This window comes from Ovis aries, chromosome 3 (assembly GCF_016772045.2).
Source record: "Ovis aries strain OAR_USU_Benz2616 breed Rambouillet chromosome 3, ARS-UI_Ramb_v3.0, whole genome shotgun sequence".
Classification (NCBI taxonomy): Eukaryota; Metazoa; Chordata; class Mammalia; order Artiodactyla; family Bovidae; genus Ovis; species Ovis aries.
In genome coordinates this window covers 35,050,347-35,064,218 of record NC_056056.1, presented here as the reverse complement: position 1 = coordinate 35,064,218, position 13,872 = coordinate 35,050,347, and the positions used below count along the sequence as shown (strand labels likewise).

The 13,872-nt window shown below is 38.1% G+C and overlaps 1 protein-coding gene across 6 annotated transcripts in view; it reads right to left on the bottom strand.

Moving 5' to 3' along the window:
* BABAM2 (BRISC and BRCA1 A complex member 2) overlaps positions 1–13,872 on the bottom strand; it is a 416,111-nt gene that overhangs the window by 228,379 nt on the left and 173,860 nt on the right. The gene's annotated exons all lie outside the window — the stretch shown is intronic.

Sequence of the window (13,872 nt, the reverse complement as noted above, 5' to 3'; positions counted from 1 at the left end):
CAGAAGTGAAGATCCAGCACACTCAAAAATAAATAAAGATTTTTTTAAAAGTGCTTCCTCATCTGTAAAATAAGGATAATAAAAATATCCACCTTTTTTTCTCATCAGATTGTTTACTATAAACTACAAGTGCAACTACAGATTTCATCATCTATTATAAAAGCCAGAAATCCATTATTTGGGCTCTGGTCCAAAATCTGTGAAAAGAATGAAAATCGGGCCCTAAAGTTACATTTTTAAATTACTGACCAATATATCAGGTAATTTGTTAAACTCACCTCAGGGACTCCTATAGTTAGAACAATGACTACAAGATAGAGATGGTCAAAACCCACTTGTTAAATGGAAAAATGAATCTAGCTCACAGTGATTTTCACTTTTGTATTGAGATGTTTGTTATTTCTCTAAAGGTTTGGCTCTCTGAGTTTTAGTTCTTCCGAGGCACAGTGTCAAAGGTGTGTGTTTTATCAAAGACATAGCCCTGTGCAAGCCACGGGTATTCAAAACACACATTACAGGAAAAGGAAAGGACTTTCCTCACTGAATGCCACACAATCCAGGCTGGTACAGCCCTTAACAATCAAGACTATGTAATGATGTTTTGACCATTTAACAGTCTTTGCCCCCTTTTAGTTAAAGAAAAAAAAAGCTGAATTCATTAACCTTACAAATATCTTTGATAACCTATTAAGACAGAGACTGTTCTAGACACTTCAGTTCAGTTCAGTCGCTCAGTCGTGTCTGACTCTTTGTGACCCCATGAACTGCACCGCAGCACACCAGGCCTCCCTCTCCATCAACAACTCCCGGAGTCCACCCAAACCCATGTCCATTGAGTCAGTGATGCTATCCAACCATTTCATCCTCTATCGTCCCCTTCTCCTCCTGCTCTCAATCTTTCCCAGCATCAGGGTCTTTTCAAATGAGTCAGCTCTTCATATCAGGTGGCCAAAGTATTGCAGTTTCAGCTTCAACATCAGTCCTTCCAATGAATACCCAGGACTGATCTCCTTTAGGATGGACTGGTTGGATCTCCTTGCAGTCCAAGGGACTCTCAAGAGTCTTCCCCAACACCACAGTTCAAAAGCATCAATTCTTCGGTGCTCAGCTTTCTTTATAGTCCAACTCTCACATCTACACATGACCACTGGAAAAACCATAGTCTTGACTAGATGGACCTTTGTTGACAAAGTAATGTCTCTGCTTTTTAATATGCTGCCTAGGTTGGTCATAACTTTCCTTCCAAGGAGTAAGCGTCTTTTAATTTCATGGCTGCAGTCACCATCTGCAGTGATTCTGGACACTTGGGATATAATAATGAAACAGAAGAGGCTGTCTTTCCTCTTGCTACTTAGATTTGTTACATCGAGGCAGATATACACACAGAGACACACAATGAGTGTGGCCCATCAGCCACAGGGTATAAAGTGGCTACAGAATCCTACCAGGTGTACACTGAGATACAGTCAGGCAGAGATTATTTTTCCAGGTTGTCTCTGAAGATACAGAGGGCTACTCAGACATGAAAAGATTTAATTTGTCCTTCAGGGCAGTGACTTTGAAATCATCTGGAGAGTTTAAAAAAGATAGGTGTCTGGGACCCCTCCCTAGAGATTCTGATTTAACTGGTCTTGGGTGTGACCTAAGCAATTAGGAGTTGTGAAAGCTCTTCAAATGTGGCCAGGGTTGAGCACCACTGGCATCGAAGAGCTCAGAATCTTCTGGGAATTCAATAGTCACCCTGCCCTGAAAAGTTTCCTCACCTGGGAGAAAGAATAATTGCAGGAGTTCACAGGCCATCTTCTTCCACATGTGCAGCTCCAGAGCAGTTCAACTTAAAGCCCTGCGGCTTGGGAGGGGACCCTAAGAGAGAGCTTTAGGGCCATCACTGGGGTCCAGGTATAAAGAACTATGCTTGTCACCACTTTATGCACCCAAATGACAAGTTTCAGTAGAATACTAGCCATTTATGATCCTAAACATCTAGATGAGAACAAGCTAAAAGAAAACACAAGGAGAGAATCTTCTAAGTATAAGATTGCAAAAGAGGAACAGAGTTCTTTTATGGCTGTGGGCCCCAGAAACATCAGGTTCTCAACACCCCTGGCTTCCAGCAATTCAGCAAAATTTCTAGTTCCATCGTCCTACCACCATGCAATGACTTCTACTTCAGATAAGGGAATGCTTATGTTCTTGTCTATTGAAGGCCCCTGTCTCTTTCCAGATTTGGGGATGGTCATTTGTTTTATGACCTTGGTTCTTTGATGGGTTCACAAAAATCTGTCTGTCCAGCATTTTTCTTGTGGTAAGGATGGGTCTTAGGCTGTTCGAACTCTTCACATCACAGAGCTGAAACCAGAAATTCACTCCTAGAATGTCAGCAGTCAGATCTCTATGTTCTCATACCTCTCCTCTGTCTCCAGTCAGGAGACAAAATTTTACCCTCTAGAGAAGTTAAAAATTTCTCCAGAAGCACCTACTAATACTGGCCATTGAGTATCTCCCAGTGAAAAAGAGTGCTCACTGCCTGATCTTTTCCACAGCTGAGCCCTCAATTAACAAGCATTCCCTACACACACAAACACAAAGTCAATCTCTCCTCTCACCCCCCACCCACTGCAACACACAGCTTCTCTTCAGACTTTTAATATCTCATTCTTAAATATAAAAGAACTACCAGTTTTTCAAGGAAAGCTTCCAACATAAACAAGAAAGAACTCAGAGAAAAACTGAAATTAAAAAAACACAGAATTAATATCCTAAAGATATGATAGCAAAGCTTAAAATATCCATGGAAAAACTAAAGATAAAGACAAAAAACAAAAACAAAAAAACCTCCCAGAAAGTAGAATGAAAAAAAGCAGAGAGAATCAGGAGAGGCATAACCAAAAAAAAGGAAAGAAATATAATCAAGAAGCCTACTTTCCAATAAACTGGAGTTCTAGAGAAAGAGAACAAAAAACTGAAATGGAGTACATTTTCAAAGGAAAAATGTAACACAATTTCCTAGAAAGATAAGAGTCTCCATGCCAAAAGGGTCCCAACTGCCTATACAGTCACCTTCTGTTTATCCACACTGAAGAAGGAAAAAATGAACAGGCAACTATGATGAATTACATGAGTAAACTTTTTTGTTTTGTTTAAACAGCAGGGTTGCTTCTCTGCTAATTTGCAGAGAAGATCTGCTTAAACATGATATTAAAATTAATTTTGCATTCTTAAAACAAAAATATATAAAAAGGTTGCTGAAGTACAGTGGCAGAGCAGAGGAAAACCAAGTCAACATTTGTTTTCTCCTAATTTGGAGAAGGAGGGGAAGGGGGTGACAGAGGATCAGATAGCTGGATGGCATCATCAACTCAATGGACATGAGTATGAGCAAACTCCAGGAGATAGTGAAGGACAGGGAAGCCTGACATGCTGCAGTCCACTGGGCTGCAAGGAGCTGGATGTGACTGAGCAACTGAACAATAACAATTTGGAGAGTAGGCTGACTACACAGATATTTTGAAGATATATGAAGCCATTAGAAATAATTCAAGAAACCATACTGGAATCAAGAAAAATACAATTTATTTGAGACTTATAGGTGCATTTCTGGGCTTGTCCGAAGAACTTTTTTGAAATTATTCATCTGAAGAGGAGAAAAATACATCTCTACCAAAGTACTTGTTTTACTGTTTCTAAGAAATTTTATAGTAGTTGAATTATAAAATCACAAGACTAGAAAAATAGATAAGGCCCTTGAAAGCATATTTAAACATTTGCTTTCCATCAGGCAAGGGAAAAAAAAAAAAAAAACCTCAATCAATCACAAAAGGAACTTACATGCTATGCTAAACTTAAAAAACAAAACCTGTTAACCCTGAAACAGGTATCCACATGCATTAAACAAGTATTCATTGATAAACCCTTCCACTGGTAAAGTGAAAATGTAAGCTCCTCAAAAATGGAGGCAAGTTTACTCCGGGATCCAAATTTACTCACAGTGGTTAATAAATAATTAAATTAATTTAGTTAGGAAGGGGGAAAAAGAGAAAACTGTCTTATGAACTCAAAGAGTATTTGTGTTTTAAAGCCCAAGTCAGGTTTTTCCTTGTACTGGGGATTGTGTCAATGTGTTAGAACACTGGGTCATACACAAACCAGCCTATTCTTGGATATGAGCTTCACACAGATATATCCAAAATTCTTTCTTCTATTTGTCTAAGTGCTAAATCATTTTTTTCTGCAGTTGGGCATATCCTATCCACAATTTACAGATGGACAAGCTCATTTGAAAATTGACTAATTAAAATATATTGATCATAAAATATGTACTGTTATCTTTTTTCCTTAACACATCCTAAAGCCAATCTTAGCTGAAAATGTATACGTACGTATCCTTGCACAGCATAAGACAAGAATATAATTCAATGAAACCTTTACAAAATGTCAGATCAATTACATTTTTTCAGTGCAGATGGATTTAAGGAAATCATCTCTGAAAACAGTACTTCATTTAAAGTAAAATAAAGACATAATTTTCCCTGATAAATCAATGTGTAGGAGATGCCAAAATATTAAAACTGCCATATATTAAAGATGCTATGATATGAATTTTTAAAGTACATACAAGTAGTTTGTGATGATCCTGAGGCAAAGTCCCAGAAACACCAAGATTCTCTTCGGTTTGCCCAACAGGAAGGAAAGAATGATAATATGATATACGAGAAATAAACTTTCAGTTATTGGAGCTAAAAAGCTCAAATTTTAGAGCGATCATTAATACATGACTCAAGTAATTCATTCATTTAACAGACACTTATTGAATATCAGCAATACGTAACTTTCCAACTACATCTACAATTCTGAAAGTGAAGCTGGTATGGAGCTGATCACACAGGCAAGTCTTACCCCTCCCTCAACACAGGTCAGCATGACACGTCTCTGAAAGACTTCTTTATGAGGTTTTGAAATTCAGTGCCATAAAAGTCAGATGCATAAATCACTTCTGAAGAATACATTCACAATGTACCATGCATTGTGCAATGATTTCATGTTTTGGTAGACTTTAGAGATTTACTGTTACTTGAGCTAAACATTAACAGACACAAAATATTTATCTCTTTCCCCGTTAAAGCTTAATATGCACCTTAGAGCAACTTATGTATTTGTTAACACAATATAAGTTATGTTCTATTCATCTCCAACTGAAATGTGGTATTTAAAACATTCCCTATGTTATATCTGATTATAAATGACATTTGAGAGCAGTATTCAAGTTGGGAAATGCACAAAGTAGAAAGGTTGAAAGTGTTATTTCTTATAAAAATGGACTGGAAATGCCTTCCTTTTATTGGTCCTAGTACTATTTATTACTCTTCATTCTGTAAGAGCAACCTTCTTTTTCTTTTTTTAAACAAAAATAAAAAAGAGATTAGTCTGGTGTGCTTCTAACACTACAGTAAGTAAAATGACACCAGCAACGCCCCAATACATAGTCTATCTTTTAAAATAAAGTACACAGGACTGGGAAAGTGTCAAAAATGGGGACACTTAAAGTTTACCTTGGGTTTCTTTCTTTATCATGGTTTCCTAACAGACTATGAGAAGGAGGAAGGGCTTCTTAGGCCTTGTTTTCATGGACCATGGCCCCTAAACTACCGGTCTAGACCAGCTGTCAGAGTCCACCACTCAGGCTTCCTGGATTCCTCCAATGGATCAAATCTCTAGGATTATTCTCCTCAGCAACAGACTAAAATGTCAACAGTACATGAAAAGGCATCCACACTCTCTCTTCAGGAAACCACCTGAAATGGAGATACCCAAGGTGCACAAGCAAAATAAACATCCTCCCCTCCACATACCCCTTGGCTCCCTCAAGACCTATAACTCTAGAAAGGAGGAAAGGAATTGCCTAGGTTATGGAGCCCTTCCAAGTTCTACTTTCAAATACAATTCAACACACCCACAAAACAATGATGGGTACATTCTATGTATAAGCTTCTACAAGGGTTTATGTTTATGTTGTCTGCTAGAGAAATGCCTATCTGCACACATCTCTCAACAGAGTCGAGGCCTGCTCTCAGGCTGTTCCAGCCAAGAATGCCACTTACATCCCTGAGATGTCCTCCGCAAGACCATCTCATCAAATGACACACCTCTTTTCCAAGCCCAGCTCTGAGTTCCCTCTTAACCCCCCTTCAGAGGCCTTTTCAGACCCTTATTCTAATCAATTTGGTAGTTCCTGTGACTTTTCTGTCTTTAGACCTTCTCTAAGTGTTAGCACAAGTGTAAAAATGGCATGTGTTTTAACTCTCTTTTTAACATCTCTCACTACCTAACATAGGACAGTGCACTCAATAAATACAGTTCATCAAATTACTGAATACACACATACAAGGAAGAAAAGATCATCTATGTCAAAGATGGACACTTTCTAAAGCTAAGACAAAGGCAAGAGTTAGATACCTGGTTACTTAAAGGTCCAAGCAGACCTCAGAGACACAATGCTGCCGGGTAACATTTTGTTATGAGTTTTCCAGGGATCATGACTGTATATGCACAGTAGCAAGAAACACCAATAATCTCATGAAGTAACAGGTAAAATCATTTCCCAAGAGGAAGAATGGCTGTTTAGAACTGGACGCACAGAGAAAATGGAATATATTTTCAGTCATTGCAGAAAATATGCTAAAGAATTGATAAGAAATTTTTGAGCCACAAAGAGGGCCCAAAGTGAAATTAGAATCACAAATTGGTAGCGGACCAAATCAGCATGGTTCTGGAAATTTCTCCTATAATGTTCTACCATCAGATTGCAAAAAGGGGAAAAGCACATAGCAGACCAAGTGCATGGCTAGGTGATAGTGAAGTGGTCGTGGAGCAGGAGGTGGTAGTGAAGCAGGTTTTGGGGACCAGGAAGGGTAGGGGATTAGCAGCATCTAGGAGTGAGTGGGCTTCTCAGGTGGCTCAGTGGTAAAGAAACTGCCTACCAAGCAGGAAAAGTGGGTTCCATCTCTGGGTCAAAAAGATCCCCAACGAAACGGCAACCCACTCCATTATTCTTTCCTGGAAAATTTCTTGGACAGAGGAGACTAATGGGCTACCATCCACTGGGTTGCAAAAGAGCTGGACATGACTTAGCAACTAAACAACAACAAGGAGTGAATGGCTCAAGGCAAAGACCTGGATGGAAGAGGCAGTAGCTCAAGACTCTGCAAACAGAGAAGAGAACCTCAGAAGCACAGAAGCAATGATGAGTATAAGGCACAGCAAAAAGGGGCGGTGGAAGCAGAGATGAAGGTGGAAAGACTCTAGCAGGGTGAAGAATGATGAGTGGATCACCATCTCGCATCCAAAGTTGGTAAGGAGGAAAGACATGACCCAGGTATTGAGGTTGCCTAAAAAGGTAGAAATGAGTCCTAGGGGGACAGAGTCAGCATGATTACTTGAAGAGAATGGTACAGGTTGACAAAGGATTGCATTTTAATACTTCTTCAACAAGTCAAGGTAAGGGGGAAAAATGAGACCTCCACAGAAGAGGGAAGAATCAATTTCACTTAGGATAGGAGGAGAGTGTTATTTGCTCAGTTGTGCCCAACTCTTGGCAACCCCATGGACTGCAGCTTACCAGGCTCCTCTGTCCATGGTATTTTCCAGGCAAGGATACTAGAGTGGGTTTCCATTCCCTTCTCCAGGAGATCTTCCCGACCCAGGGATTGAACCTGGGTCTCCTGCACTGCAGGAAGATTCTTTATCACCTGAGCTATGAGAGAAGCTAAGAATAGGTGGGAAACTACATAAAGGAGTGAAGAAATGACTTAAGAATAATTTTCTGAGGACTTACATGCAAGAGACTATAATGAAGGGCACATGAGTTATCTAACTTTATCCTTACAACTGGACTATGAGATAGATATTACATTCATTTTAGAGAAGAGGATACAAATGCATAAATAAGTCAAATAACTTGCCCATGGTCAGAGTCAGTGATAAAGATGGGCCTGGAACCCAATGGGCCATTGCTATTCTTAACCACTAACAGAATTAAGATGGTATAAAGTATTCCCTCGTCCCACATTTCTATTCCTCATTCTTTTATCATTAAAACATGTCTTTTAAAGCTATGCAATACCAGTTCTCAACCACATCAGAGAATTCACACCACACAGTTGCACTGCACTGAGAATGCACTGTAGTGTCTTCCCAGGGAATGCGACACTTCTAACCTAAAACAGAAAAATGCATTATGCTGAAGAACAACTGCTCTCCACTTTCAAATCACTGGTATCAGAGTGAATGGCTTGGTTTTTTTTTTCTCCTCCGCAATCATGTCCCAAGGACACATCACAGTCACACCAACAAAATGTTAGGCAGCTCTGTTTAGTCTCAAGATTTATTTCCTCATCTCAGAAGACAATAATTTTAGATTATCTTCACTTTGTTACTATAACTCATTACTAAAAAGATAAAGAACATATTTATTATTATTATATAAGAGAGGCTTCCCTGGTGGCTCAGTGGTAAAGAACCTGTCAGCCAATGCAGGAGACATGGGTTCGACCCCTGGGTCAGGAAGATCCCCTGGAGAAGGAACTGACAACCCACTCCAGTATTCTCGCCTGGGAAATCCCACGGACAGAAGGAACCTAGCAGGCTACAGTCCATAGGGTCACAAGATTTGGATACAACTTAGCAACTAAACAATATGTAAGAACATGTATTAAGGTATTATTACCTTAATTCTTACACACAGTACAGAATTCTTTAAAAAAAAATCAACTGCACATAAATACATCTTTAGAAGAGTACCTGACAGAACTAATTCCTGTACCTTTTCAGTAGCTGTTATCATTTCCACACCCAGAGAACGAAGCAGATTTGGTCTACCGAAAGGCGATGGGTCTGAAACAGACTCAGGAAGCCATTGGCCTCTTCTAATTTGGTGTAAACAGAGATTTACAGTCATTTCGATTCAGCAACCTAAGTTCTTTTAGGAATGAGATGAAGGAAATGGTAGTAAAAGAAATGTGAGCAGTATGTCATTAACAATGTGAGAAGGGCCCAGTGTGAATCAGTCTGGTGGAAAATGTGTGCTCTTAAGATGTGCTGAGGTGTGATGACCACGTCAAGCTGTGCTCAAACCCGCAATTCAGGTGGACTGATGGTATTTCGTGGGGATGGTCTATGATGATCAAGTTACCACTGGATACACTAAAAATGACATCTTCTGTACTGAGCAATCTGCATCACGGAAAACAATTTCTCAACACAAAGGACACTCCTCCGGTCTTAGCCACAGATTGGCAATTAGGGAAGTGTGGTTCTAGCCTGTCTTCATCAATTATCTGCACCACAGACTCTGACAAGTTCCTCTTCCAGACAGAGGAAGCTACAACTTATCCAATCCACCTTAAGAGGGCTGTGAGAAGATGCACATTAAAGTCAAGTGCTGTGCAGGGAGGGAGAAGGGACCCTGGCTGGAATCAGCAGTTTCATGATCAGCCCTCAAGTCTGTGTGGCTGTACTGTGTTTCCCTGCCTTTCTCTCCCCTTACTATTAATATATAAGATTGTTTTTTAGGCTCATTATTGCTTCACACACTCCCTGCTAGGAAGGAAATATTTCTATGCAATAAAAATTCTTTTGGTGTTTTTTACTCCCTTCTGATCCATGCAAAACAGGAAAGCATGACACATTGCCTTTTATGGTTACAAAAGATCCAGACTAAGGTTCTTAATGTTCTTAGACAATTGTACTCATAATATTACCACAACACTTTCCTAACTTAACACTGTTGGATGAGGAAAAGATGCCTTACATACTCCAAGCTTAGTATGTCTCCAGGGAAGACATATCCTGACAAATGTTTACTAAATCAAGTTACCAGCTAATCAACCAGGGAATTCACTGAAATAATGAAATTGATATGCTTGTTGAGGGCTACTAAAAATGAGAATGTCAAGGTAATTTTACAAGGCTTTAAAAGCAATTTTATTTTATTTGAACCATGCTCTAAACAATGTGGTCTACAGGGCACTAAAACTCAAAGGCATGGAGGGTCTCTCATAACAGGATCACTTGTTTTGTTTACTGTTATTCATAACCATTACCACAGAAAGTGCTGGAAAAATGGAATATCCACATGAAAAAGAATCAAGCTGCACCCTTACCTAACACCATATACAAAAATTAACTCTAAAAATTAACCTAAATGTAAGAACTAAAACAATAAAATTCTTAGACAAAAACACAGGACAAAAGCTTCACACTAGCTTTGGCAATGATTTCTTGGATATGATACCAAAAGCACAGATAACAAGAAACAACATGCAAATCTGATTCCATAAGGAATTTTTAAAATTTTGTGCATCAAAAGTATCAACTGAATAACAAGGCAACTCACAGAAAGGGAAAAAATGTTCACAAAGCATACATTTGATAAGGGATTAATGTCTAGAATATAGAGAGAATGCCTGAAACTCAACATCAAAAAAACAAAATAACCTGACTCAAAAATGGACAAAGGACTTACACAGACATTTCTCCGAAGAAGATATATGAAAGACCAATAAGCACATCAAAAGATCTCCAATATCACTTATCATTACGGAAACTGCTGATCAAAACAATAAGACACCACCTCACCCACATTAGGATAGCTACTCTCAAACACACAGAGAACAACAAGTACTAGCAAGGATGTGGAGAAACTGAAATTCTGTGCACTGCTGGTAGGAATGTAAAACGGTAAAGCTGCTGTGGAAAACAGTATGACAGTTCCTCAAAAAATTAAACATAGAATTACTGAATGACCCAGCAATTTCACTTCTGGATATACCCAAAAGAACTGAAAGCAAGGTGTTGAAGAGATATTTGTACACTTATTTTCATAGCAACATTATTCACAATAGCTAAAATGTGGAAGCAACCAAAGTATACATTGAAAGATGAACAGATAAGCAAAATATAGTGTATACACACACACACACACATATGTACACGTTAGACTATTATTCAGCCTTTAAGAGGAACAAAATTCTGCATTACTCTACAGATGAACTCTGAGGACACTGTGCTAAAATCAGCAAGTTAACAAAAAGACAAACACTATATGATTCTATTTATATGAGATACCTAGAGTCGTCAAAATCATGGAGACAGAAAGTGTGACCATGATTTCCCAGGGGCTCAAGGGAGGGGAGAATGGGAAGTTATTGTTTACTGAGCACAGAGTGTCATTTTTACAACCTGAAAGGAGTTATGAAGATGGACAGCAGTGATAGCTGTACAACAATGTGAATGCATTTAAACCACTGAACTCTGTACTACTTAAAAATGATTAAGATGGAAAATTCTGTCATATATATCTTACCACAATTTTTAAAAAAAAACCTCAGCTGATAGATAGCTCATCCATAAGCAGTACCATCTCTTCCATTAGTTGTGGAGATTTTTTTTCCTCTTAGGCAAGGCAGGTAGTTTATGGATTTTTCTGCCTCATCCAAGTAGTCTGCCCAATAGACAGACTATGTAACTCTCTATCTACATAACTGAGATCACACTCACTTTCCCCCAATGTTCCAATATTGCTTTCATTTAAGAATGCCCAGGTCCTTAATAATTTTTTAAATGGTGTATGAGACAGTTATTTTTAAATGAGAATCACAGAATTTTAAGGATGAACCTCAGAGATTATCTAGTCAAATTCTGGAATTAAAAATAAGAAGGCTGAAACTCAGACAGGTTTCTTAATGTCCCAGAAAACATGATTAATTAAGGACAAATAAAAATCCAACCTAAAAATTGGTACTTATAAAAAGTTACTCATTTTACAAAAGGACTGCTGAAGGGTTCCTTAAAAAATGAGCTCCTGTAGTTCCTTATTAAGAATTTATTATGCAAATAAATGTATGTACAGTAAATCCATAGACATATACCTCTCGTACATAGTTAACTATGAGCCAAGATTCATGACTGATCTTTGGGTAACATATCTGTAAAACAGTAGAAAATGACTTTTACTGTTTATGCCACTGTGAACAAGACATTAGGATAATTCTGCTTTCTTCAAAAGGGTCCATCTGAGAACAAAAAAGTAAAGCATTTTATCTTCTAATGTCTTTGACACTGTTTCAATCAATAAAATTAAATCCATCCATCTTTACTGCAAATTAAAGGGGGTGCTTACATTTACAGAGAATCATATTCCTTAATAAGCACTGTAAATCCAAATAATGTAATTAGACTCTGAATTTCCCATGAAAAGAATTATGAAGGAGAGATACTTGACCAAGGATCTAGAGCTCAAAATTTTATTTTGAAATATATACAAAGGGAGTTACTCAGATTTCCTGGATCTTTCCAATGTATACATTACTGAACTTTTTTGTGGTTTTATCCTGTTAAAAATAACAAACAAATACACTGGTCATATTTATCAACAGTGAAATAATGTACTTACTATACAGAACAAAGTTTACATAAATAATATTGTACTGCAGTTCAATAAGTAATCATAAAACTTTTCTTTAGTAAGCTATATTTCCTAATAAAGGAAGCAAAGAGCTTTTATTTACCTTTTATTCTAATTCCTGCCTTATTTTTATGACAACAAAAAAGAAAATGAGGAAACACTGTCACTGAAGTCATCATCAAATTCTGAAGACTTTCTCTAGACATGTGTGTAAAAGTTTTTTTTTCCCCTTTAATGAAATAGTCCAGACAGATACAATTAACACCAATTTATCAATTATGCATATAAAGAAACACATAAAGCACAAAAGAAGTACCTGTGTATCTTCTACCCTTTTATATCCCTTCCCCTATAACCCTTCTCAATTATCCAGCACCCTGAAAATTTTTGAGGCCACTTTGGCACACCTGATGCCTTTTTGAGTAATGGTTTTTATTGTCATTTTTCCCTTCTATAAATTTCTATTGCTTAGAAAGTATTGATAATTTGATAGAGAAATTGAGATCAATATTCCTCAATTTATTTGAGAATATGTATCAATTTGTATGTTCGACTGACACAAAAATAAGAGATGAAAAACTGGTTCAAGTTGCAAATATTAATAACTTTAAGATCTGAGTTGAAAATCATTTGTTTAATGAATAACAAGTGAACAAATGAATAAATGAAGAACAAGCAATGTAGCCACCATATTTTAACACTATCTTCCTCTCAGTCAGTGCTCAGCAGCAATAGACACACTTGACCGCGCTTTCTTCTGGGCCATCTCCTCTCTCCTGGGTTTTCTACCATTTTACTAACCACCCTTGTCAGTCTCCTTTACTGACTGCTTTTCCCCTGCAAGACCTCTAAATAATCCTCAGGGCTTGGACTATTCAGTCTCTGTACTTTCTCTTCAGATGACCCCAGGCATTCCAATGCGTCTAAGCAATGTCTCTGTGCTAAAAACTTCCAAGTTGTTTTATTTTTTCAAGTATCAAGAGATTTGGAAAGGAATTTTATTTTAACAATCCAAATTACCAATACATCTGGGCAATACTTCCAAGTTTACATTTCGACTTCAACCTCTCTTCCAAACTCCAGACTTAACTTACAGATCCTATCTACTGAATATCTTGACCTAAATATCTATTGTATGTGTGTGCTCAGTCATTCAGTCATGTCCAACTCTTTGCAACCCCTTGGACTGTAGGCCACCAGGCTCCTCTATCCATGGAATTTTCCAGGCAAGAATACGAGAGTGGGTTGCCATTTCCTACTGCAGGGGATCTTCCCTACCCAGGGATGGAATCTGCATCTCTTGTGTCTCCTGCATTGGCAGGATCGGTAGGTGGATTCTTTACCACTGCACCACTTGGGAAGCCCAAATGTCTACTAGGCAGCTCCAAATTAACGTGTCAAAACTGGAATTC